The 25,760-nt window shown below is 36.1% G+C and overlaps 2 long non-coding RNA genes and 1 pseudogene across 2 annotated transcripts in view; 1 reads left to right on the top strand and 2 right to left on the bottom strand.

Moving 5' to 3' along the window:
- LOC103875936 overlaps positions 1-18,424 on the bottom strand; it is a 46,684-nt gene extending 28,260 nt beyond the window's left edge. The window contains exons 1-2 of the long non-coding RNA XR_002515755.2: positions 17,516-18,424; positions 5,311-5,417 (exon numbers count right to left, since the gene is read on the bottom strand). This is a non-coding gene — a long non-coding RNA (uncharacterized LOC103875936). The remainder of the gene's footprint in view (positions 1-5,310; positions 5,418-17,515) is intronic.
- Positions 11,448-11,549, bottom strand: LOC116269098 (annotated as a pseudogene).
- Positions 18,289-25,760, top strand: LOC103875935. Its single transcript, XR_002515754.1, has 3 exons — positions 18,289-18,367; positions 21,676-22,364; positions 23,502-25,760. It is a non-coding gene; the product is annotated as an uncharacterized LOC103875935 (long non-coding RNA).

Genomic DNA, 25,760 nt, shown 5'->3' with positions numbered 1-25,760 from the left:
TTCTCAATTCAAAATAATTCTCTTCTGATTCTCTCTTAAAAGTAGAAGCCAGAGATTCTAAAGTAATTGTATCATAAATAGTTTTTAAAGACAAGAATCACCTGAAAATAGTTAAGAAATCTAAATTTCAGTTCTATAATTACTATTACTGAATAATATGGTTTGCTATAGAACTAAGTTGCATCCAAAAGTAAAGAATACGTATTAAAAATAAAAATAAAAATTCAAGAGCAGTATTTCTCAACGTGTGGTCTGAGGATCACCTGCATCAAATCAATCAGGATGCTTAGAAGCTGACTTCCTGGTACCCATTCGAGGCTCGTTAAAGAATCATTTCTCGCCTGGTACCCTGGGATCTGAATTTTAAAAATTTCTTTCTGTCATTTTATGCTTGGGATCTGAATTTTAACAACTTCTTTATATTATTTTATGCACTAGGTTTTAAAATATATAGTTTGAGAGACGAAGACAATGCGATAGTATTTTTATTTTTGCTTAAATCTAAGCGATTTTGCATAATTGGGACAAAAAGTAATCTAACAAGAAAGCTGTAATCATGGAAACAAGTTTCAAAATACTATAAGAATAAAAAAGCTTTATGACACAAACACCAGTCTGTATTAATTAGTATTAAAGTGTTTGTAGGCATTTCATGGCTTCAATGGGTGGTCAACCAAGTAAATATTAAAGAAAATTTTTAAACAGACTTTAAATTTCATAACAAAACAACCACACAAAATATTTTCCTAATCGCTAATTTTAAATTATCATCAAAATGTATGCTATCCACGAAAAAAGCATCGTAAAAATTAAAGGATATTGTTTTAAATAATAAAGGGCTGAGGTTTGGATTTGGGGTTTTGCATTCACTTGGCTATCTGAGTCATTAGTCTTAATTTCAATTATCTAACTTCAGTTAAACACTGTGTGACAGGGGAATCATAATACCTGTTTCACAGAGCTATTTTTGAGAATTTAATCAATTATAACCTATGAAAAGCACTTTGTTTACTGTGACTTATTGATTATTAGGAACACTTTTAAATAGGACTTTTATACTTTGTTCCTTTGTTACTGCAATGAAAATTTTGGCTGTCTCTCCATTCCCATAGCTATTTTCCCCCTACCACTATTCCTATTACTTTATTATGCATCTTTAAGTGCCAAAGACTCTCCAAAAGGAGGTTGCACTAAAAATGACAATATATATGGGTATGGGACACATACTCATTTTAGAAATTGAAACTCTCATTCCAATAATTCCAATGATTTTATTGTGGCTCAAAGGGTCTCTGAGATTTGTGAGTGGTGTCACCTTAAGAATCTGAACACATCCTTACAAATGTTCCAAATGAAAGCAAATCATCATATCCTAAAAAATAACATTTTATAGAAATAGCCAAAGGTCATGTGAAGCTAAGGCTGGTAAATAAGGTTTGTAATCAAGCTGAAAAATATGGCATCAGGTTAAACATGAAATGTGACTAAAGTATGGAACTGATTTTTTCCCACGTGGCAAAGCAGACTATAAAAGCACTTTCAAAAAAGGAATTATAAGATAGTTGACTGGAGCAAATCATACAATGTACAAATTGGTATCCTTATAAAGTAATGGTCATCTCTCTCAACTATGCTCTGAATGCTGTCAAGCAATTCTATCACAGGATTTTATTCTGTTCATACTCCCACATTAGTTTTTCACACCTTCTTTACTCTCTTCAACACATAATGCAGCCCCCACACCTTCTCATTCTCAGTAAATATTCTAACCTCTTCCTTCAAAGAAAATATGTCAAAAGATTGGAATTACCTTAACTTAACTTTCCATTGGCAAACATCCACAGCTACTAGTATAATAATTGCTCTCCATTCGCGCTTCCTCTCCCATTGCAGCTGTTCATGTGTCCTTCCTGCCCTTTAAGTCCCTGCCTTGCTCTCCAACTCAGGATCCTGCTCTCTGCCACCTTTCAGAAGTCTTAACCTTTGCATACTACTCCTCACTTGAATCTCTCAACCTCTCCTGCTAGGCTGGATATTTCCTTTTCCTTAAGAGACAAAAGTCCCTTGACCTCACATTTCATTCCATTCATGATCCATCCTCCTTCCTTCTATACTCATAATTCTTTTAAACAATTGTCCACTTTAATGCCTCCATGTTCTCATTTCTTATGCATTTTTAAATCCATTCTACTTTTGTCTGTATCACTTTACTGAAATGATCTTTGCTAAACTTACTGATAACTAGAACAGCCACATCATTGAAACACTTTCAGTAGGGCAGCAGGCTTCAATTAGGACAGTTTTGGGCACACTGGGACACAAGCTCTCGTATCTTAATGATTTACCTGTTGCTAAGTCTAATAATATTTTGTCTTCATCTTACTTAGCATCTCAGTTGCCACTCCCTTGTTTCTAAAATACATACCTATATCCTTAATCTTCTGAGAAACCCCTTCGACTTCTTTGTCCACTCTTTCTTTGTCTTTTAGTTGATTTCAGTCTCATTTACTTGACAGTTAGGTAGGCGAGTTCCACAAAGCTTAGTTTTAGATACAATTCATGTTCTAATCTATACTCTCTGCTTAAGTAACTTCAACGATTTCCATGACTTGGATTTTCATCTCTGTATCAATGGCTTTCAGAGTTAAATATTCAGCCTAGACAGACTTCTCTGAGCTTCACAGACACAGCGAATTCTCTAGACGACAATTCTAATTGGAAGTTTTACACATGTACTGAGACATGAGGGTGTGACAGCCAGACAAACTATTTGGCACCACTTCTAATTCATGCTTTTATAATACTTTTAATCATATTTTTCATAAGATGAAGAAATTATTTATTGTATTATGATACAGAAAGTTATTTACTAAATTATTATATCTATATATTTTTTAAAAATTGACACAAACTCTTCCACATTTTTTCTCTTGTAGCTTTTCAAACATCTTTGTTAGAAATAATAAAAATATAAAGAAATTTAAATAAAACTATAAGAATAGTAATGAATAGAATAAGCAAAATATGTTATTACTTAAATATAAGTTAAATATAAATGTTATTAATTATAGCCAAGCATAAGTAATTATTAATTCTTACTGGTAGACAGCATGATTCTGCAAATTTTTATCTCAGAATTTCAACCAACCGACTTTTGTAACACATCAACAAGGAGGAGATTGAACCTTAAAGGGCATTTCTTAACCAGAGGGGTGGGTGCATGGGTGCTTGGTTTAGTATTGTTTGTTAACCTGTACACTTATATTTTTATACATTATATTTTATAACAGTACTACATTTGATAATAAAAATTTGAAGTATATATTTTTATGTAGACTGACTTTCCTTCTCCTCCAGCATGATTCTCTTTCTCTTATTTGGAGGGAGGATAGAATTGGAGATTAAGATCTTATTTCCCCATTTGGCTATCAATGAACACTTATGCATGGCATATCTTTGTTCTGATAAATGCAATTTTAAAATGTCTTTCTTCCTAGTTGATTGGGAGCTCTATGAATTCAGGGATTGTGTCTGGTCTTTTTTTTTTTTTCTTCTTTTTTTTCGTGTATTCCCAGTGCTAGGACCATGCCGTGCTCAGCACAGTTGCCGTAAACTTGTCTGACGATATATGGAATTTAGCCATGAAAATAGTATTGAATCAATGCATTCCTAAACATTTTATTCCAACTGGATTCAAAACCTAGAATTACTTCCTGCTTTCTCTATGACTTTGAGTAAGTTACTCTCTGAGACTAATTTTTCCTATTATAATATCTTATAATAATAAGGTTGTCATGAGGATCAAATATATTAAGTAAAATACCAGGCATGGAACTTGCCATCTAGTAAGCCCCAATAGTTCCATATCAGAGTTCTCTTGTAGTCCTATAGAAATATCGTAACACTTGTCTTTAAAAAAGTTGGCTTTTTCCTATTAAATGAGATCTTTAGGCATTCTCTCATAGTTGTAATTTCACTATAGAATTTAGCTATATGGGAAGACAAACTAGCACCTAATCCCAATTACTTCTAAACAAAAGTGGCAATACAATTTAAGGATAGTAAGAGGAAAGGCATCAATAAATGCACTGGCTATCACATTCCCCACACAGAAGTTGGATTTGTTGTAGCAGTAGAGAAACACATCAAGGAACGGCCAGATTGCACCTTTTTTCTATGTTTCGCACTGGGTTGCAATAAACTTTCCACATCCATGAGGTATTATAACAACATGTCAAGGCAGTTTTAGATTTAATGGTAGAATGCACATTCTAGTACAAGGGAGATAAACTTTAAGCTGGGCAGAATGAATGTCCTTTCTAGTTGAAAAGAAACAGGAGGCACCAAAACTTCAACTGTCATCAGAGCAAAGTAAAACAGTACCTGCACGTTTGGGGGATCCTTTGGCACTGTTCTGTAATGAGGAGGTGTAGGAGACTAATGCTAAACATATTGTTGTAATTGTGTCCGCCAAAGGAAAAATTTAGCATGGTGTTAGGTGTGTTCTTTTTAAAAGTAGCCCCACCCTCTCCTGCTTACTTTCTACAACTTCAAGATTAATTAGGATCTCCTAGACCTGCTTATTAAATGAAAAAAAAAAAAAAAAAAAAAACTCTATGAACAAAACAAACTTTTAAAATCTTTAATTGTCCAGCAACTAAAACTTCATGGTGGAGCTGTGCAATTTTTATGAGAGTGTGAAATATTTAGATAGTCATTTTGTGTTTGCCTACTGTTTCTTAGGATTCCACCCCTTACGAACAGTCCTTTCTCCAACCTCTACAAATTCTGGTTATGCTTCAACTTAGAAAGCTGAAGCCCCAGTTTCCTTTTTTTCTCCCTTCCTTCTCTCCACTTCTCTCCTTTTTTTCCTTTCAACATTTACTGAACACTTACAATTGGACACTTTGTTAAGATTCAATAAATCATCTTGTATTCTTTATTATAGCCTTAGGAGATAAATCATATTATAATTTTTCTCCATTAAACAAAAAAATGCTAAGAGAAATTAAGATTTAGAGATGGCAAGAAGTTTGTTCAAGGTCACACAAGTAGGTAGTGGGGAAGTTGAGCTTCATCAAGTTAGCTACAGATTTTCTATTCTAACAAATTAAACAGTACTTTCTCTTAGTTGTATGCAAAGTGCATCAAAGCACAATAACAAGATAAATGTTTATATATATATATGTAGAAGGTATGAGTCATTTCAGAAATCTCAGAAGCCTGCCTCAGACATTTTTGCCAAGCATGCATTTTCACAGCAAGTCAGAGACTGGTTAAGTATTTTAATATGAAAGATAGGAACATTACCTTTCCAAAACGGTCCGCTGCAAGGAAGTTTGATTTTATGTAACATGCCTTCATTTTCTATGTTCGATTTGCAAAACGTCACTTACTCTCTGATGATTTTTCGAGGTCTAGGCAAGAAATGAAACGGTGAAGTATGCAGAGAGCTTAAACATGTAATTAAGAATATCTTCAAGAGGCTGAAAAGAAGTCGTTTTTGCTGTATGTTTACCAGTTGTATTGCAAGGGTAGATTTTCGTATTGCTTAGCAGAAGACTCTTTTTGTTTTGTCTACTTACGCCTATGTTGTCAATATTGTTTGAAAACGTTTGCCTTAGCACAGAAAAAAGGTCATACCTTGAAATTTTTATTAAACCAGCGTACCAGTAAAATTCAGATGTTAACACAGACTCTCCAGACATGAAATAAACATAAGCATTTTTAAATTTCTTATCCATCCACTAATATCACAGATTATACAGGATGAACATATATAAGAAAATGTATATATCACCTTAGAAAAGGTTAGTAATTTTTGGACTGTTGACAAGATTATGCATGTAGTAACTTGCGGTTACAATTTTAAGTGGTATTAAATACTATCTTGTAGAACTTAACCTACATTGCTCAGGAAAAGTGTAATCATTCTGACTCATCCCTGGCAAGAAGGTGTTAAAGGCATAGCTTTATTTCTTTATTAAGAATATGAGGTTGGTGCGAAAGGCATTGTGGTTTTGCCATTACTTTAACCTCAAAAGCTGCACCAACCTAATACCATCTGTTGCACATTTCATAAGACTTTCTTTAGGCTTTGTCCTATATTAGAAGCAAGCTCCAGCAACTCCAGTTACAGAAACGATGCCACAGTTATATAAGGTTCTTTATTTTTCAACGAAGCAGAACATCCTTATACTACAGATGAATTATCGTAGGAAATATAAGATTGCATAGAGGATTAAAAACTAGAACTTCAAGAGGGATTACAAGGAAGTAAATAATTTAGAGTAATACATCTTTCTTCTTACTTTTGTAACTTTACATAGTGGTTCTTGCTTGAGTTTATACTGTGTATTATTAACACTAAAATGTATATACTTTAATATGGAATTAATACCACAGATATGGGGACATATTCATTTATGTATATATATATGCATGTTGGTAGCTTGTTTCTTTTTTTTTTTTTTTTTGAGACGGAGTCTCGCTCTGTCGCCCAGGCTGGAGTGCAGTGGCGCGATCTCCACTCACTGCAAGCTCCGCCTCCCGGGTTCAAGCCATTCTCCTGCCTCAGCCTCCCGTGTAGCTGGGACTACAGGCGCCCGCCACCGCGCCTGGCCAATTTTTGTATTTTTTTTAGTAGAGACCGGGTTTCACCGTGTTAGCCAGGATGGTCTTGATCTTCTGACCTCGTGATCCGCCCGTCTCGGCCTCCCAAAGTGCTGGGATTACAGGCGTGAGCCACCGCGCCCAGCCCCAGTAGCTTGTTTCTTAATGAAGTACTAGTAGATATTTTTTGAATTTCATTTTTTGATTAGTCATCATTCAATTTGAAACCTTGACACATATATCTCTAGTCCATTGGCACATAAAATTATTGTTTGGTTCAAGTGACTCAGTAAATCAGGAATTTGTGTCATCAAAGGTGTGTTAAACTTGCTATGGAAAAAAAGTAAGTCAATTCTCTATACTAGGAAACGTTATCTGACATAGGTACAGTATTGTAAAATGAGCAGGAACAAGCACCACAGCTAGACATACATGGGTTCAACTTCCTCCTTGGCCAATTTTTAGCTGAATTACCTTGAACTTCAATTCCCTCATCTGAATTGGGATAATAATTTCTATCATATAGAAGTGATATGAAGATGCATGTGAGATGAAATGAAAATTAAAGCAGGTCCAGAGATAGTAACAGCCAAACATGATGATGATGATAAAGGCTATTATTATGAACTATGGGACAGATACTGCATCAACGACTACACATACACATTTAAATCTCTCAACAACCCCATTAAGTGGCTTTTACTATCCCAAATTTACACAAGGTAAATAATATTCAAGGACATTTTTAAAAACTGGCCAAGATATCACCATTATTAGTTAACCGTATGGGATTACTGAGCCCATGCCTTTGTGATACCAAAACTTGAACTTCTTATTACCATACTTATATAAAACCTTAGGTGTAGTAGCTGGGATAGAATATATACTCAGCAAAAGTAGACTCTTTCTGTGTATGTGTATGTGTATGTGTGTGTGTATGTGTATGTATGCGTATGTGTATGTGTATGTATTTTACTAGAAAAAAAGAATTTTCTCTATTGGTTATCCCATGTGAACTAGATGTTAAATGTCTTTACATTGTCATGTGGCACATACTGAAGTTACTGTTTCTTGTTTCTATTATCTTAAATTATTTTTCAAATATTTCTTCAAATATATATATTTTTAATTTTTGTAGATTCAGGGAATACATGTTCAGGTTAGTTGCATAGATATAATACATAATAGAGGCTGGGCATGGTGGCTCATGCCTGTAATCCCAGCACTTTGGGAGATTGAGTGGGCAGATCACCTGATGTCAAGAGCTCGAGACTCTCCTGGCAAACATGGCAAAACCTCATCTCTACTAAAAACATAAAAATTAGGTGGGGGTGGTGGCACACACCTGTAGTCCCGGTTACTCAAGAGGCTGAGGCAGGAGAGGTGGAGGTTGTGGTGAGCTGAAATTGTGCCACTGCACTCCAGCCTGGGCAACAGAGCGAGACTCTGTCTCAAAACAAACAAACAAGAACGACCAAAAAAAAAAAAAAAAAAAAAAAACCATAATAGTGTTGTACCCAATAGGTAATTTTTCAACTCTAACTCACCTTCTTCCCTCCCTGCTTTTGAAGTCCCCATGATTTGCTTCTGTATATTAGTGTGTACTCATTGTTTAGCTCTCACTAATAAGTGAGCACATGCAGTGTTTGATTTTCTGTTTCTGAGTTATGTTACTTGGATATGGTTTCCAACTCCATCCGTGTTGCTGCATAAGAGAGGATTTCATCCTTTTTCATGGTTGAGTAGTATTCCATTGTGTATCTATATAACATTTTCTTTATCCAATTATCTATTGATGGACACTTAGGTTTATATCATGACTTTGCTATTGTGAATAGTGCTGTCATAAACATTAAGAGTGCAGGTGTCTTTTTGATATAATTATTTGTTTTCCTTTAGGTAGATACTCAGTAGTAGAATTACTGGGTCTAATGGTAGTTCTAATTTTAGTTCTTTAAGAAATCTCCATACTGTTTTCCATCTAGGTTGTGCTAATTTATATTCCCACCAGCAGTGTAGAAGGATTCCCTTTACTCTACATCTTTGCCAACATCTGTTATTTGTTAACTTCTTAATAATATCCCGTCTGACTGGTGTGAGATGGTATTTCAACGTGATTTTAATTTGCATTTCTCTGATGATTAGTAATGTTGAGCATTTTTTCATATGTTCATTGGCTACTTGAATATACTCTTTTGAGAAATGTCTGTATGTATTCTTTGCTTAATTTTTAATTATTATTATTTTTTTTCATGTTGAGTTGTTTGAGTTCCTTGTAGATTCTGTATATTAGACGTTCGCTGGATGAGTAGTTTGCAAATATTTTCTCCCATTCGGTAGACTGCTTGTTTCACTGTTGATTATTTCTTTTACTGTGCAGAAGCATTTTAGTTTAATTAAGTTCCATTTGTCTATTTTTGTTTGGTTGCGTTTGCTTTTGAGATCTTAGTCGTAAATGCTTTTCCTAAGCCAATGTCCAGAAGAGTTGTCACTAGGTTTCCCTCTTTCTTCTTTTTACTAGGTTTTTATTGGGGATTTTGTAGTTTTAGATCTTATGTTTAAGTCTCAATCCATCTGGAGATAATTTTTGTATATGGTGAGAGATATGGGTTCAGCTTCATTTTTCTGCATATGGCTATCCAATTTTTCTAGCACCATTTATTGAATTGGGTGTCCTTTAACCATGGTATATTTGTGTCAATTTTGTTGCAGATCAATTAGCTGTTTGTGGCTTTATTTCTGGGTTCTCTATTCTCTTCCATTGATCTATGTGTCTATGTTTAAATCAGTACCATTTTAAACCACTACCTTGGTTACTATAGTCTAACAGTATCATTTAAATCAGGTAATGGGAGGCCTGCAGCTTTGTTCTTTTTGCTTAGTATTGCTTTGGCTATTCAGGCTCTACTTCGGTTCCACATGAATTTTAGGAAATATTTTTCTAATTTTGTTAAAAGTAACATTAATGATTTAGTAGGAATCGTGTTGAGTTTGTAGATTGCTTTGAGCCATATAGTCATTTTAAGGATACTAATTTTTCTAAACCACGAGTATGGGATATTTTTCTGTTTGTGTCATCTATGACTTACTTCATCAGTGTTCTGTAGTGTTCTGTATTTCTTGAAAAGACCTTTCATCTCCTTGGCTAAATGTATTCCTAGGTATTTTGTGTGTGTGCTGTTACAAACACACACAATGTAATGTAAATGGGATTGTGTCTGGATTTGTTTCTCAGCTTGAACATTATTGGGGTATAAAAATGTCCTGATTTTTGTGTGTTAATCTTGTATCCTGAAACTTTACTGGAGTCAGTTAACAAATACAAGAGGCTTCTGAGTTTTTAAGTATAGGATCATGCCATCAGCAAACAGAGATACTTTGATTTCTCCTTTTCCTATTTGGGTGCTTTTTATTTCTTTCTCTTGTCTGATTGCTCTGGCAAGAACTTCTGGTACCATGCTGAATAAGAGTGGTGAGAGCGGACGTCCTTGTCTTGTTCCAGTTCTTAGGGAGAATGCATGCAACCTTTCCACTTTCAATAAGATGTTGGCTATAGGTTTGCCACAGATGGCTCTGATTACTTTGAGGTATGTTCTGTTGATGCCTAGTTGGTTGCAGGTTTTTATCATAAAGGAAGTATTTTATTGAATTTCTCTGCCTCTACTAAGATGATCATGTTTTCTGTTTTTAATTCTGTTTACGTGGTGACTCACATTTATTGATTTTTGTATATTGAGCCACCTTTGCATCCCTATAATAATACTGACTTGATCATGATATGTTATTTTATGTGCTGTTGGATTCAGTTTGCTAGTATTTTGTTAAGGATTTTTGCACCTATGCTCATCAGGGATATTGGGCTGTACTTTTTCTTTTTTGTTGTGTTCTTTCCTGATTTTGGTACCAGGGTGATAGTGGTTTTGTAGATGAGTTAGGGAGCAATTATTTTTCCTCAATTTTTTTGTTTTGTTTTTAGAATAGTTTTAGTAAGATTAGTATCAGCTCATCTTTGTCTGTCTGGTAAAGTTTGTGAATCTCTCTGCTTCTGGACTTGCTGTTGTGGGAAGATTTTTTAAGATTACTGATTGTTTTTCTTTACATGTATTGGTTTGTTCTAGATTTTTATTTCTTCAGTTCAATCTTGAGAGGTTGTATGTTTCCAGAAAAGTATACATTTCCTGTCAGTTTTCTAGTTTGTGCATGTAGAGATGTTCATAGGAGTCTCTAATGATCTTTTGCATTTCTGTGTATCAGTTGTAATGTCACCTTTATCCTCCTGATTGTGCTTAGATAAATCTTCTCCTTTACTTTTTAATCTAACTAGGCATCTATAAATTTTGTTTAAATTTTCAAAGAACCAATTTTTTAATTTAATGATTCATTATATCCTTGTTTTCTCATTCCTTCTGCTAGATTTAGGTTTTGTTTGCTCTTATTTCTCTAGTTCCCTGAGGTATGACATTAGGTTGTAAATTTGAGATCTTTATATCTTTTTTGATGTAGGCATTCAATGCTATAAACTTCTCTCATAGCACTGCTTTTGCTGTATCCTATAGGTTTTGGTATGTTGTGTCTCTATTTTCACTCATGTCAGATTTATTTTTATTTCTACCTTAATCTCATCATTTACCCAAAGCTTATTCAAGAGCAAGTTGCTTAATTTCTATGTACATGTACACATAGATTTCTATGTATATATGTGTATATATATATAGGTTTCTATGTGTACATGTATACATAGATTTAATTTTATTCTGCTGTCATCCAAGATATTCCACATAATTTTTATTTTTTGAATTTATTGAGGCTTGTATTAAGAAATTATGACTAAGTATATAGATTATTTTGGAGAATATTTCATGCATGGATAAGAAAAATGTATTTTCTGATAAGAACAGATACTACACTTGATCTTAGCCAAAAGGTTGAGAAGTGATAGAAAAATGTATATTCTGTGGTTGCCGGGCACAATGTTCTGTAACTATCTATTAGGTCCATTTGATCTAGAGTCCTGTTGAAGTCCAGAGTTTGTTGATTTTCTGCCTCAGTCATCTGTCTAGTGCTGCCACGGAGGTATTGAAGTCCCCTACTACTATTTTATTGCTCTCTGTCTCTTTTCTCAGGTCTAGTAGTGTTTGTTTCATAAATCTGAGTGCTCTGGTGGTTGGCACATACATGTTGAGAGTAATTATATTTTCTAGTTGAATTGAACCCTTTATCATTATGTAACAACTTTGTCTTATTTCACTATTGATTATGTAAGGTCTGTTTTAACTGTTATAACTATAGCTACGCCTGCTTTTTTCTGTTTGTTTGTGTTCAGTTTACATGGTATATCTTTGTCCACCCCTTCATTTTGAGTTTATGGTTCTTCACTTATTTTGCAGGCTCCTTGTGGACAGCAAGCAGTTGAATCTTGTTTTTTAAATATGGTTGACCTATCTATGTCTTTAAGTGGAAAACTTAAGTCATTTATGTTTAAGGTTCATATTAACATGTAAGGTTTTCTTCCTGTCATAATGTTGTCTTTGTAATCTCAATTGTATAATTCCTTTATAGGATCTGTGAGCTTTGTACTTACATGTGCTTTTATTATGGCAAGTAACGTCCTTTCATTTCCATGTTTAGAGCTCTTTTGAGCATTTCTTGTAGGGATGGTCTAGTGGTGATGAATTTCCTTAACATTTGCTTGTCGGAGAAAGACTTTATTTCTCCTTCATTTATGAAGCTAAGTTTGGCACTATATACATTCTTGACTGGCATTTTTTTTTTTTCTTTGAGAAGGCTGAAAATAGGCCCTCAATCTCTTCTGCCTTATAAAGCTTCTGTGAGAAGTCCACTGTTAGTCTAATGAAATTTCCTTTATAGACTATTAGAGGCTCCCCTCTAGCTGCTTTTAGGATTTTTTTTTCTTTCACCTTGACTTTGGATAGTCTGATGGCTATATGCCTTCATGAAGTTCTTCTTGCAGAGAATCTTCCAAGTGTTCTTTGAGCTTCTTGTATCTTAATGTCTAATTCTCTAGCTAGGCCAGGAAAGTTTTCTTGAATTATTCTGTCAAATATGTTTTCCAAAATTTTTACTTTTTCTTTTTCTCCCTCAGAAATGCCTATTACTCATAGGTTTGGTCGTTTTACATAATTCCATATTTCTCGAAGGCTTTTTTCATTATTAAACATTTCCTTATCTTTATTTTTGTCTGACTGGGCTAATTTAAATGACCAGTCTTTTCTCAGTTTAGTCTACTGCTCAGTTTAGTCTACTGCTCAGTTTAGTCTACTGATAAAAGTTTCCAACTATTTTTTGTAATATCATCAATAAATTTTTTATCTCTTAAAGTTCTGGGTTTTTTTTTTTAAACTATCTATGCCTTTAGTAAATTTTTCATTCATATCCTGAATTGTTTTCCTGATTTTTTGTGTTGATTTTCAACTTTCTGTTGGACCTCATTGAACTTTCTTACAATCCATATTTTGAATTTTTTCTCTTATTTCAGAGATTTTATTTTGATTAGGATCCAAATTCACTTTTGACTAGGATCCATTGCTAGAGATCTAATGTGATCCTTTGGGGATGTTGAAACTTTTTTTTTTTTTTTGTACTGCAGGAGTTCTTATGATTATTTCTCATCTAGAGAAGCTTGCTCTTCTTATTTTTGAATTTGCTTTTGTTTGGATGGGAATTTTTATTTATGTTTCCTCCTTGAGGATGTGACTGTAATGTATGTTGTATATGATCACTTGATTTCAATTCTGAATGCTTTCGGGGGGCCAAGGGTCTGGTATAAATTCCTTGGTTATAGATAGTTTTTCTATGTGTGGTGGCTTTCTCAAGTGCTGATTGTTGTAACAATGCATTGGGTATATGAACTGGCTCACTATGTTCTGTGGGGCTGAGAGCTGAGATCTCAGGAAGCTTATCTCATTCCCTAGCACTATGCCCCTCTGTAAGTGGGTTTTTTATATTATTATTTGGTTGTGCAGTTCAACTTTCAGTCCTGTACGTGGCACTTACAAGTAAGAGCTGGCTCATCCCCAGATACCCCAGTGATCAGTGGACACACCTACCCTGACTGGGGTGGTTGAGAGAGTGCATGGTGCAATGCGCCGAGGTCTCCTCAGAGGTGGAAAGGAGGGAGTTGTACCAGTTCCCCATCCAATTCCCTATCACACCTCTGTCCCAGAGCTTACAGCCTTCAGTTCAGACAGGCCCTGCCCTTTATCTCCAGGCTAAAATGGAACTGAATTCTGCAGAAAATGCCTATCCTGTGGCTACCCTGAATTGGCCTGCAGTGGAACCTCTTCCCTTAGCCCCAAACAACTCTGTGAATGTGGCTGGCCAGCATTCAGCGGTAGGGATGCCATCACTCCACACAGGGAAAGGATGATGAACTCTGACCTTTGTGCAAGCCTGGGCTCATGGGCACACTGTCAGTAGGGGTGTAGTAACCCTAGATAGTCCTAGAGAAGCTATCTCCAGGTACACCCACTCCAATACCCAGTAGGAAAACCTGTGGCTGCATCCACAGCAGTGGATGGCGGGACAAGAGAAGATCCCCCATCTTCATGTCTGTTCCTGGCCACTGGTGCTTCCTGTCCACTAAAATAGAACAACATTCCTCCCTTTCGGAGATAAGCACTATGCCCTCATCTTCACTGGGATGGGAACAGTCACCTTCTGTTCACAAGAATGAGAGGGCTAGCAGATGGGGAGAACACACAATCAGGTTTCCTTTGTCCTAAGGGGCACTTTGGCAGGCTGCATTGCCCCTTGCCTTATGGGTAGCTCATGCTAAGGGCTAGATCTTTGAGGATACCTCAGCTTCCCAGTCTTGCCAGTCTCCTGTGGTTGCCACAGTCAGAGTGGGCTCTAGGGAATATTTGCAAGAGTTCTCAGATGGGAAGACATAACAGCTGATATTCTCCAGGCAGAATAGTGGCTGAAACTTTTAAAAGTTCTAGTTGATTCAAATAGAACTCTACTTGGTGGCACAAACACTAGTTTTCTGACTATGTCTAGGACAAAGATGACAATTTATAAGGGATTCATACAGAAAATTAAAGCATAATAGGTAGCCAGCCCAGTTCTGAATGCTGAGAGCACCTGAATGAAAACGTTTCTAGCCTAACTTAAGTTTATGCAACCTAGAAAAAAAATTACTGATCTGAATTTCCAGCTGATGCTGAGATTCTGTCAGAAATTTATCTGTTCATGGTGTGCAGTAAAACGTTCAATGACATTAAACCATATGACTCTGTTGTTAAAGAAAACATCTCCTAAGGCAACTCATTCAAAAATTAAGAAAAACAGGGATGATTGTTTAGATGCCATTTTCAATAATTCTTTCATAGACATTTAAAATATATTTTAACACAAATAATTTATCCTAACACAAAGAATGTATTTCATTATTTGTTTGATAAACAGTTTAATCTTTGGTAACCTCTGTTTCTCTAATTTATGATATCTGTTTAAAAACAAATCCCCAAGAAGCCAGGGAGCTGAGTCATAGATGTCAGCATGAAGTGGTAGCGAAAGCAAAGGTTCTGACTTCAAAGGATTAGGGAAGATTTGTAACAGTGTAATAAAAAGAATAGATGCCACAGACATCATAAGTGTCAGAAAGAGCCAGAAACTCTGAAATGAAAATGTGGAGATAAATCAATATATGCTGGGTTTCAGTTTTCCAAGTTCCCTCCACCTTCGGCAACCATCCAGACACCCAGATGTGTTCTCCTTCTTTATATCTGTTACCCAAATTAACTTTATCTTCAACAACCCCCTACTCATCCCTTCCTCCCACTCTACTCAAAACTTCCTTTCAGATAGTCAGAAAAGACTTTTACAACTTGAGAGTTTTATGAGTTGGGTTATTCTTTGCATTAATAGTATTCTCTTCCAAATTTATCCAGGAGTTTAGTATAAAAATGTTATCAGGCATTTTTTAGGTCAGCCTCCACTGGTGTTGGCCCCATTCACAGACTCTTTTTACAAAATAGCCCCCAGTAGGTACAGGATTGCAGAGGCGAATGGTGATTGCTCTCTCCTCTGCATCCCTAGCAGTTCCTGGAAAAGGATTCTAGTTAGTCAAGGTTAGGTGTCATGCCATACCTTCAATGTGGGTCGCCACTAGGGAGAGAAGGAACATCTTGTAAAAGAAAAGAGGGAAAGAATTTGTTATCAGAAGAGCAAGAATACCGGGCTTAGAAAAGTCAATTTCAAGCCACAATTTGAAAGAAAATTACTAGAAAGCTAGAGAACAGACTTTCCTTCAAGTAACTCAGATCTAAGGTTGGCAACAGGAGGATGCCAAAGTATTCTGTAAAACACAGTGCTTTTTAACAACCCTATTTTACTGGATGTTTATCTTCCAGATAAAGGACAGTGAAAATAGTGAGGTAAACAAGATAACAATAACAAGAAGCCACTTATACCCATGAATACATTGGGAGAAGGTAATATTATTGGATACTAGAAGCTAATTAGTTTGACAGAAACAAAGATTCACAGAGAGAGTGGCTATGGGGCAGCAGCTGGTATCATGGTGAAGATACAGTCACAACTGGTATGCCTCCTGTAGCAGAGAGAGAAATTGTTCCCCAGTGTCACTCTTGGTTCCCCCTGCAAGCCCCATACAGTATATCTCATTGGCTGAAGGTAGTCAGAAGCAACTGACAGATGTATAAGTTCATATCCTCTGGGAAGTAGATGCCAAGATGAATTTAGATGTACAAGAGGTTTACTAGAGGTAATGCCTATGAAATATAAAGTGGAGAAGGAAAAGGAGTATGTAGGGAAGGACTTGAGAGCTGATAGTGAAATGAGGCTTATGAAAGGAACGGGGGCAGATCAAAGGACTGGGTAGTAAGAGCCCCCAGCTGTGATAGAGTACTGAGAAAGACTTGATGAGCCCGATAGTTTGCACTGGCATATAGATTACAATTGAGGGGTATTATATTCCTCCATGCTCAGTCACTGAGGCTGGGGGCAGCCTAAGTAGCAAAGAACCTCTGCTCCAAAGCTAAGGCAGATTATGAAGGCACCACAGATGGGTACTCTTGGTGTCCTGACCTTCCTGTGGCAGAGTCACTCTTGAAGTGGGTATGGGCACTTAGGGCATCTTACGCCCCATGGCTGCCACAGCAGGGAAACCTAAAAAACACAGATCACTATGGTCAGCATCTGCAACACTCAGCAAAGCAGGAGGAGAAAGGGAAGAGATTTAAATGCAAACAGGCTAATGATTGGCTTACAGGTAAAGAAAGTATCAGTTGCATGATTATATTCAATAATTGTAATATATAATATTTTACCATGCTCAGATTCGGGAGCATGGAGTTTAGGATTAAAACTATCTGGTAACTCTAAGAAATCAACTTATCTTCAAATATAACAAATCTTATGTTTAAGAATGCTAAGAACCCCTATGAGTAACTTTAACAAAGGAAGCTTTATTATATATTACAGAATGTAAAGCTGGAGCAAACTTCACAACCCCTAATTAAGCCCATTTCTTCTGCAGATGTTCAAACAGCCTCAGATAGACTAGGCGAGATGCTCCAATTTATAAAATTGCGTGTGACAGAAGTCAAGCTATATCCCCAATTTTTTGACTCTTGCAAAGAACTTCTATTAGGAATATAATAATGTTCAGCTTAATTTTAAAGTCAATGCTTAACAGTCCTACCCAACAGAAACTAGACCATTTTGTATTTAAATATTCTCCTGTGTGAGAAAGGAAAATTGGCCCAACTGTCCCATAGAATGAACTTCACAGTCTTTTTCAATAAACATAGAAATGGATTCTCCTGGTCTTAAAACCTGAAACTTACATTGTCCAAGTTTCTTCCTCAAGAAATTGAAACTTAGGCCTCTGAAACTGTATCAAGGAACTAAAACTCACCAGATCACCACATCCAGATGAGACATCAACCCCTTTATTCATCAGGATTGCTTCCTTACCCCTCTCTAATTTCTGTTTTCCCATGTGTAGCTACATTCCTTCTGTTATATAAACCCCCAAATTTAGTTGGTTGAGGAGCCTTTGAGACTTATATGCCATCTCCTCAGCTGACATCACCCAATTACAGCTTTTCTTTGCTGACAATACTCATTGTCTCAGTCATTGGCTTTGTGCACAGCAAGCAATGGGACCTAGACTGAGACCCTGGCATTTTGATAACAAATTTTGTTGTTCCTTGACTGTAAATGCATTGCTCATGGCTCAGCTGCCATGTGCTGGGAGAGTTTCAGAAGTTCTCCTAAGCAGTTGCCTGCCCATTTTTGGTCAGAAGTGGATTTTGGTTTATTTCTCTTTGGATCCACCACTGCCAGCCCCAACCATACTCCTGATTGCCTAGGAAGAACAGCCATTAAAATTTGACATCTGTATTTGGATAGGTGTCTTTTGTGGATACCAGACAATGGGATTGCCTCCTCTCAGTCTGCGACATTCCAAAGGAGTTACGATTTGCAGGTTGAACAAGCCTGACCAATGGAAAGAGGAAGCATGCTGACTATTTCAGTTTTGACACTCTTGTGGTTTTTTCATTGCTGCAGATTGGATTGTGTTTTTTTGTGACAGTTTGTGTGTGTGTGTGTGTCATCATAATCATGGGAGGTTGGGGTTTGATCCCAGAGAGCAGCACCCCAGGGTGCATTCTTCAGAGTTGGCCAGAATGTAGTTGAGTGTTGATGGAGTAAGGGAAAGTCTTCAGCCATGCTACTCTGAACATACCTGATCTCATCTCACAAGGTCTTTGAATTGCAGAGCTTACAATTGGATTAATTTTGCTATTGAATGGGAAAGTGGGGTGGAGGTCTGTATATCTAGGCTTTTATGCTGCTATTCTACACAGGGTCGAGCCCAATTGATTAGTACCTTGTTCTAATATCATGCTGATTAGTCTCGATGTTCTTTGGAGGATAGGGAGATTTGACCTTTAAAAATCAAACTGCTTTGGAAACTGATTTACCCTAAATTTGTGTTCACAGCCTCTATTGGATTACCTATTAGGGCAAACCAAATTCAGCCGTGTGAACATATTTATAAACCTATGAGATTATATTGCTCTCTCATGGCTATATTTCTAAGGTGAAAGCTATTGGATCTTTGTTTTTATGTGAGTATACATGTCTGGATGTTATGTGTTGTTTTTATAGAGCACCAAATTGGCTTATAAATAATAGAGCACTCATAAATTAAGTAAATAAGTTCAAGCATTTTTCCAGTTCATGTGCCTTAAGTACACTTTTGTTAAATAAGCTGACTTTAAAATTATTGTTAAGATAAAAATAAAAATGTCTTCAGAATTGTCAGTATACATTTTTGTCCAGATTTTATATTTGTCTCTGTTAGATACTTTAAGATGTCACTGTTTTTATAAAATTATAAACACAAACAAAAACAGAATTATCTTTGTATGATTTTTTTGACAAGTAAGACTAATTTAATATTATTGGTTCAATGAAAACAACAGCTGAATCTTCTGAGTTATCAGAAAAACCCCTGTGTGTTAACATTCTTATTTAGGTGAACGTCTGATATTCACAGACTATAAGAAATTATTAAGGAGGAGTTAACTTGAAATGATGAGAAGTTTTGTCTAATATCTCCATTTTCAGAAATAATTCAGGTAAACTGTTTAAGAATTGAATACATGTAAATGGAATAAATGCTTATAGGTAAACCTTTTGTGGAATATAAAATCTTAAAGTTATTTTGATTGAATAATAAATGCTTGTTGGATGTCTGGGTTATTTCTAAATAAGAAAGGGTTATAATATGGGAATACATATTTATAAAAATTGTGATTTTATTTATAAAATGCTAATAAATCTGAAAGTTCAGGTTTTCTTGGTTACTGTAGTTTCACTAAAATTTAAGATACTAAAATTTAAAGTAACTAAAAATAAGAATTCTACATATAAAGTGTGTCAAATAAGAAAGTCCAAGCATGTCATAGACGATCTGTGTAAATCATGATAGGGTTCATGAAAAGAGAATTTATGAAAGGAATTTCACATGTGATTAACTTGGCTATAATTAAAGGGGAATTATTAACAACAGTTTTCTAACGATTGGTCCCCTATGTTAAAACATTATTTTCTTAAAATATTGGTTTGATATAAATAAAATTAAAAGAGACTTGTATTTTGATACTATAATCTTTCTTTTTGAAAACTTCTCATATTCGTATCTCAGAAGTTCAAGTTGATTGTGTCTTGCTGCTTTCAGCCTTTTTTCCTTCTCTTGAAAATGCCTGAAGTAACTCTCTCCTCCAACTTTTTCAACAGTTCTTGTATTTTTTCCCTCAAGTTCTAACTGCTCTTGTGGCCTGATGTTAAAATGTTTACCTGAAAAGTCTAGAAAAGCAGTGTTTTCCTCTAGCATAACTTGATTTCCCTGCTCAAGGTACTATTTTTCTAGTTTCTTATTTCCTCTATAATATTGATATTATGTTCACTCATTGCCCTGAACACATTCTTCCCGTGTCTCATTAATTCAAGTATCCTTTCATCAGATTTGACTTCCAGGTTATCTAAAGGGACTTCCCATGAGGAGAAGCAATCACACTGTAGCAGTTCCTTCTTTCCTTTCTGGCTGCTGGCCTAACCAACAGATATTACATTTTATGGAAAGAATGTCTATGTCATTGTTATTAGGTTTTTGAATGCTTAGGAAAACTGAGATTTAAAAGAATTAAGGTGTTTTTTTTATATTCATGTAACTTTCTATATTGCTTTTAAAGTCCTTGTGCTGTTATTAATATGTTACAGAGCTTTGACTCCTGGGTCTGAAAAGGGCACTGACACCTGCTAAATCTTGAAATTAACATCGGTCAAAGCTTTGTCTTCAAACATGGAGAAAGTGACCATCACAATGAACTGCTTTCATGAGACACAGGGTCATAAATTAAAACAATCCAATCCCTGTAGGCCCAGAGGCTATCATAGAAGTAGTAGGTGCATGAGATTATAAGGGTCAATTTTGAGGGATGAAATTAGTACAGTTTTTTTTATATATATATAAATGAAACCCCAGCTCTACTAAAAATACAAAAAATTAGCTGGGAATGGTGGTGTCCACCTGTAATCCCAGCTACTTTGGAGGCTGAGACAGGAAAATCGCTTGAACCTGGGAGGCAGAGGCTGCAGTGAGCTGAAATCCCACAACTGCACTCCAACCTGAGTGACAGGGCAAAACTCAGTCTCGAAAAAAAAAGAAAGAAAATTGTAAAAGGTTATAAGAGGTTTATGGAGATCTGATCTTATGATCAACCTGGTTAAAATTAGAAAGGTTTGTTTACAAGTCCTCATTAAAATTAGCTTTAGTATTATTAATACACAATAGAGAGGTAAAATTTTTCTCTTATGAACAATGTTTTTCTGTAATATTAATAAGAGGTAATAAAATATTTTTGATTAACTTTTGAGTAAACTGCTGAAAAATAAAAGAGCAGAGAGAGAAACAGATTTAATTGGTCTTGTGCTGTCTTTATTGGTTTTTTTTGGTGGGGAAACTCAGTCTACTCTTTATCAAAGAGTAATGGTTTTTGTTTTTTTGAAATCTTTGCATTATCATTTTGGCTAAGTGGATTACTATTTTATAGTGACATGTAATGCTGTTTTATGATATTACATGTTTGAAACCTTTGACATTTGCCAAACTTTCCAATATCAAAATTTCAAATTCTGAATTCAGTCTTCTTTTAAATCTCAGACTAACTTTTTGGATGCTGGGGTCCCTCAAGGTCCAAAACTGCTTAATTTTCTTTGAGTTATATTTATATAAATATATAAATTTCCATATGTTTACTAGTATGTAGTTTGAAATTCTATGAGACTCCTAAAATTTTGATATGTCATAGTATATGTCATCAGTAGTAATTATGAATGTTATATTAAATTGTTATATGCCATAGAAATACTCAAATTTTCTTGTCAATTGTATCTTTAACCACGGCTGTCCTAAGACTTCTGTCATCCAAAATTATTGTTTTACTCTGATTCCTCTTAAAAAGCAGTTTATAATCAGCTGACGTCCAAAACTTGCTTCTTTAGGGGAGTTCATAAAAATGACTCTTGAATGAAGGTTTCTGACAACTTTTGAAGATTGTGCCATTGGACTAGGGAGATAACTTCCAGGACTCTCATTGAAGAGGTGATATATCCAGGAGAATTACTGGTCTAATATTAAGTAAAATAGGAGTTAATTACATGGACTGAACTAATAGGGAACCAAAATTTTTATGACTTTTTTATAGAAAACTTTGCTGATTATTTCTGTTTTATCAGAGCCAAGAAAATTTTTTTCTTTCAAGGTATTTATAGCCTTTAACAATTGGGTAGAGTATACTCTTGTAAACAAAATTTGAAGCATGTTTATCTCTATACCTGATTTCTACAGAATTCAGAAACTATTTATGAATATTCCTAATTTATGGCAACAGTTATTTGCATAAGTTAAATGAAAATCTTTTCTTAATAACAGAACAAAATTGGAGGAACTGGTTATTTTTTACCAAGGCTTTTACTGAAATGACATATTTTCACATATAGGCAGACTGCTTTGAGAAATCAAGTTTGACTTTGTAAAGTCATAAATGTCCCCTGGAAAGACTGACCTTGTACCTTGTCTATGTAGTTCCTCGCAGGGTTCCTGACCTGTGGTATGTAAAGGATGTCACATTCTGACAGGCCCAAGATTCTCAAGTTATTTTGGGACCTAGAGAAGAAAAGAATTCATACAGGTATTTTCAGGCATAGATAAATCCTTGGCTGGGCTGGGCTCAAGAAGACTTTAAAAGTCAATTCTGAGATTCCTTATGAAAAAGTTCCTGCAAAGTTGATTGATAAGAACTTACGTAAACAATAATTCTTGCTGAACTTTATGCAAATAATCAGGACAAATACAATAAGACTAAAACATATATATTTTTGAGACAGAGTCTCACTCTGTCGGCCAGGCTGGAGTGCAGTGGCATAATCTTGGCTCACTGCAACCTCCGCCTCCTGGGTTTAAGCAATTCTCCTGCCTCAGCCTCCCAAGTAGCTAGGATTACAGGTGCATGCCACTGCGCCTGGTTAATTTTTGTATTTTTAGTAGAAACAGGGTTTCACCATGTTGACCAGGCTGGTCTCGAACTCCTGACCTCAAGTGATCCACCTGACTTAGCCTCCCAAAGTGCTGGGATTACAGGCGTGAGCCACCACGCCCACTACTAAACCATATTTTTGCAAATAAATTGGTCCTACTATGATTTGTCTTTGCTAAAAATGAAGGACTGGAGAGAGAACAATTATGTTTCAGAAGAAAACTATTAGATTAACCTTTGATTCATGGGTGGCCATATGGTCACCCATTGTATGGCGCTGCAAATGTTCTGCATTCAGTTATTAAAGGTAAAAGTTACCAGTGGGATTTAGAGATAGATTCAACTCCTAGGGAGTTAGTCCCATGGACACATAAGAAAATTCAAACCAATAAGGAGAAAGTAAAATATTATTCCCTTGTTTATTGTTATCTATGATAGCTAAAATAAAAGTAAGAGAGTGTTGGGATGGTCCTTGAGGCTGGACCACGCTCATATATGGGCCTGTCTGAGCTCAGATCACTAGCTTCAGAATTACCCACAAAAGAGAAAATTATGCCAGAAAGTAACTCTGAGACATGTGGTTTCTAACAAGATAGTGTGGGGGAAGGGCAAAACCAAGTAACTATTGAAACCAGAGGGTATAACACAAAGGAATTGTTCCATTTTGTAGATTGCTATCGTTGACATTCTGATGAACCTTTACTAAAAAGTATTGTAAAAGTTACTAATTCAAGAGCAATGTCTTTGGTTTTAAATGCTACAGAGTGAAGGAGTATATTTTGGTTGATACAGGACCCACAGCTCACAATTGAACAATTGCAGATGGGTGTATACAATCCAGACACAGAGGACGTTATTCTCAAGAGAACAGCCAGCCTGGTGGACTGGATAGAAAGGCACTATAAGATCTGTTTACCCTGAGAATAGAAACTGTCCATCTCCAACTATCAATGCCAAGTGGAGCACCCCAGGTGAAGCAGTTGGTATGCTTCATATGCAAGCCATGGGAAACTGGCTTTATGGTGACAGGAGTATTAATCTTTCTTTTTGGCTTTTGGACTTTTGCTCTTATATTTTTTAAAGCGTTTTAAGGGGTAATGAGTGCCTGACCACCTCCTTTCCTGTCCTGCCTAGAACATTGAATTGGCTATAAGTCTTTTGACTCTAAGTCTTTTGGCCATTGGGGTCCCAACAAGGGACAGAATAGACCCCAAGCAGGTAGCCACACCAATCCAGCAAAGAAATGGAGCAAAATACAAGACTGGCCATCATTGCTGCCTCTGGCACATCTTGACCAAAAGGGGCTAACGTAAAAACAAAGTTCTAAGCCCCTTATCAACTGAACAGACCTACTTGTGGCTAAGGGGACCCCAGTTTCCAAGAGACAAATCATACCTGGGAAAAATTCTTGCCCCCTGTCCTGCCAATGATATGAATAGCTGCCAGAAGTAGGCTAGGTCTTAGATCCTTTGAAATGTTGTATGGAAGACCATTTCTCTGACCCCTGAACTTCCTGACCTCTGAAGATTTTTTTCCTTCCCTGAAACAGAAGCTAAATCATATATAAAATGATTGGGAAATACATTAACTAGTCTCTCTGAGTGTGCTTCCAATAGGCACCCGTTTCCTACAGATGTGCCCCTACACTCTTTGAAGCTGAGGACAAAATCATGCTGAAGACCTACAGATCCCACCAGTCTGAAGACCAGCTGCAACCACAATGAGTTAGCCCTTTTGAGGTGTCGCTGACCATCCACTAATCTGTCAAGTTAGCTGGTGTTAAGCCACAGATTCTTCATACTTAGGGAAAACCAGTCCCTTTGGAATAACTCCAAGTTAAACAGTGATTTTCTTGTGAATCCTCGGACAGGCTTAAGTTAACATTCAAAGTCCAGTTGAAGACCCTGGATAATACTTCAGAAAGGGAACATGCACTTTTCAGGTTATTCTTCTCTCCCAAATGCTGGTTCTTTGCATGCAAGATGTAATGAATTAGGAAGACTTTTTAATAGGCTTAGGATTGTTCTCTTGGATTCTCCAGGGGATCTGTTCCATATTATCTGGTATTTTAAAATTTGGTTTATCTATCTTATTAATCATCCAATCTCAATGTGGCTTAAAACGTTCTTCTGAAACCAAATAAAGTACAAATATCATGGTGCTCCAACAAGCTGAATGGCAGCCAGGTACTCATGAGTACTGCCAATTATAGGTGTGAAATTTTCATTTCTCATCATTATCCCAGGATGCCTCCTCTTCAGCATAAAGCAGTCAGAAAGATCAATGACCAATTTCCCCAGGATTGAGGAACTGATAAGTGGAAAGAGGGGACTGAAACCACCCCAATTGTCCCATAGAACTGATGTTTATGATCTTTTTGAATAAATATAGAAATTGACCCTCGTGGTCTTCAAGCTTGAAACGTACATTGCCTGAGTTCCTTCCTCAGAAAACAAAAACTCAGGGCTCTGAGTATCAAGGAACTGAAACTCACCAGGTCACCACATCCAGACAATGAGACAACAGACCCTTTATTCATTATGATTACTTCCCTCCCCCTCCCTTATTCCTGTTTTCCCACATGTAGCGCAATTCCTTCCCTTTTATATAAATTCCCAATTTTAATTGGTTGGAGAGGAGTTGAGACTTATCTCTCATCTCCTCAGCTGATATCACCTGATTAAAGCCTTTCTTTCATGGTAATATTCATTGTCTCATGACTGGTTTTCTGTATAGCAAGGAACAGGTCCTAGACCAAACCCCTGGCATTTTGGTAACAAAGGAAATAAGAAACTCAGGTTTACTGACAGTTTATTCCTGAAGTTGACTTTATTAAAAGCTCAAGGAAAGAAAACTAGCCCAAAGAATAAATGAACATACCCACTTCATCACTTTGGCAGGTTTAACAAATTCCTAATGAAGAATACTTTATGTTTTTGCTCAGGCATGGTGGCTCATGTCTGTAATCCCCGTACTTTGGGAGGCTGAAGCAGGAGGATTACTTGAGGCCAGGAGTTTGAGAGCAGTCTGAGCAACACAATGAGACCACAT

The sequence above is a fragment of the Papio anubis genome, chromosome 9, assembly GCF_008728515.1.
Source record: "Papio anubis isolate 15944 chromosome 9, Panubis1.0, whole genome shotgun sequence".
Classification (NCBI taxonomy): Eukaryota; Metazoa; Chordata; class Mammalia; order Primates; family Cercopithecidae; genus Papio; species Papio anubis.
Note: the sequence above shows the minus strand (reverse complement) of the source record. Positions and strands in the feature narration are given on the sequence as shown.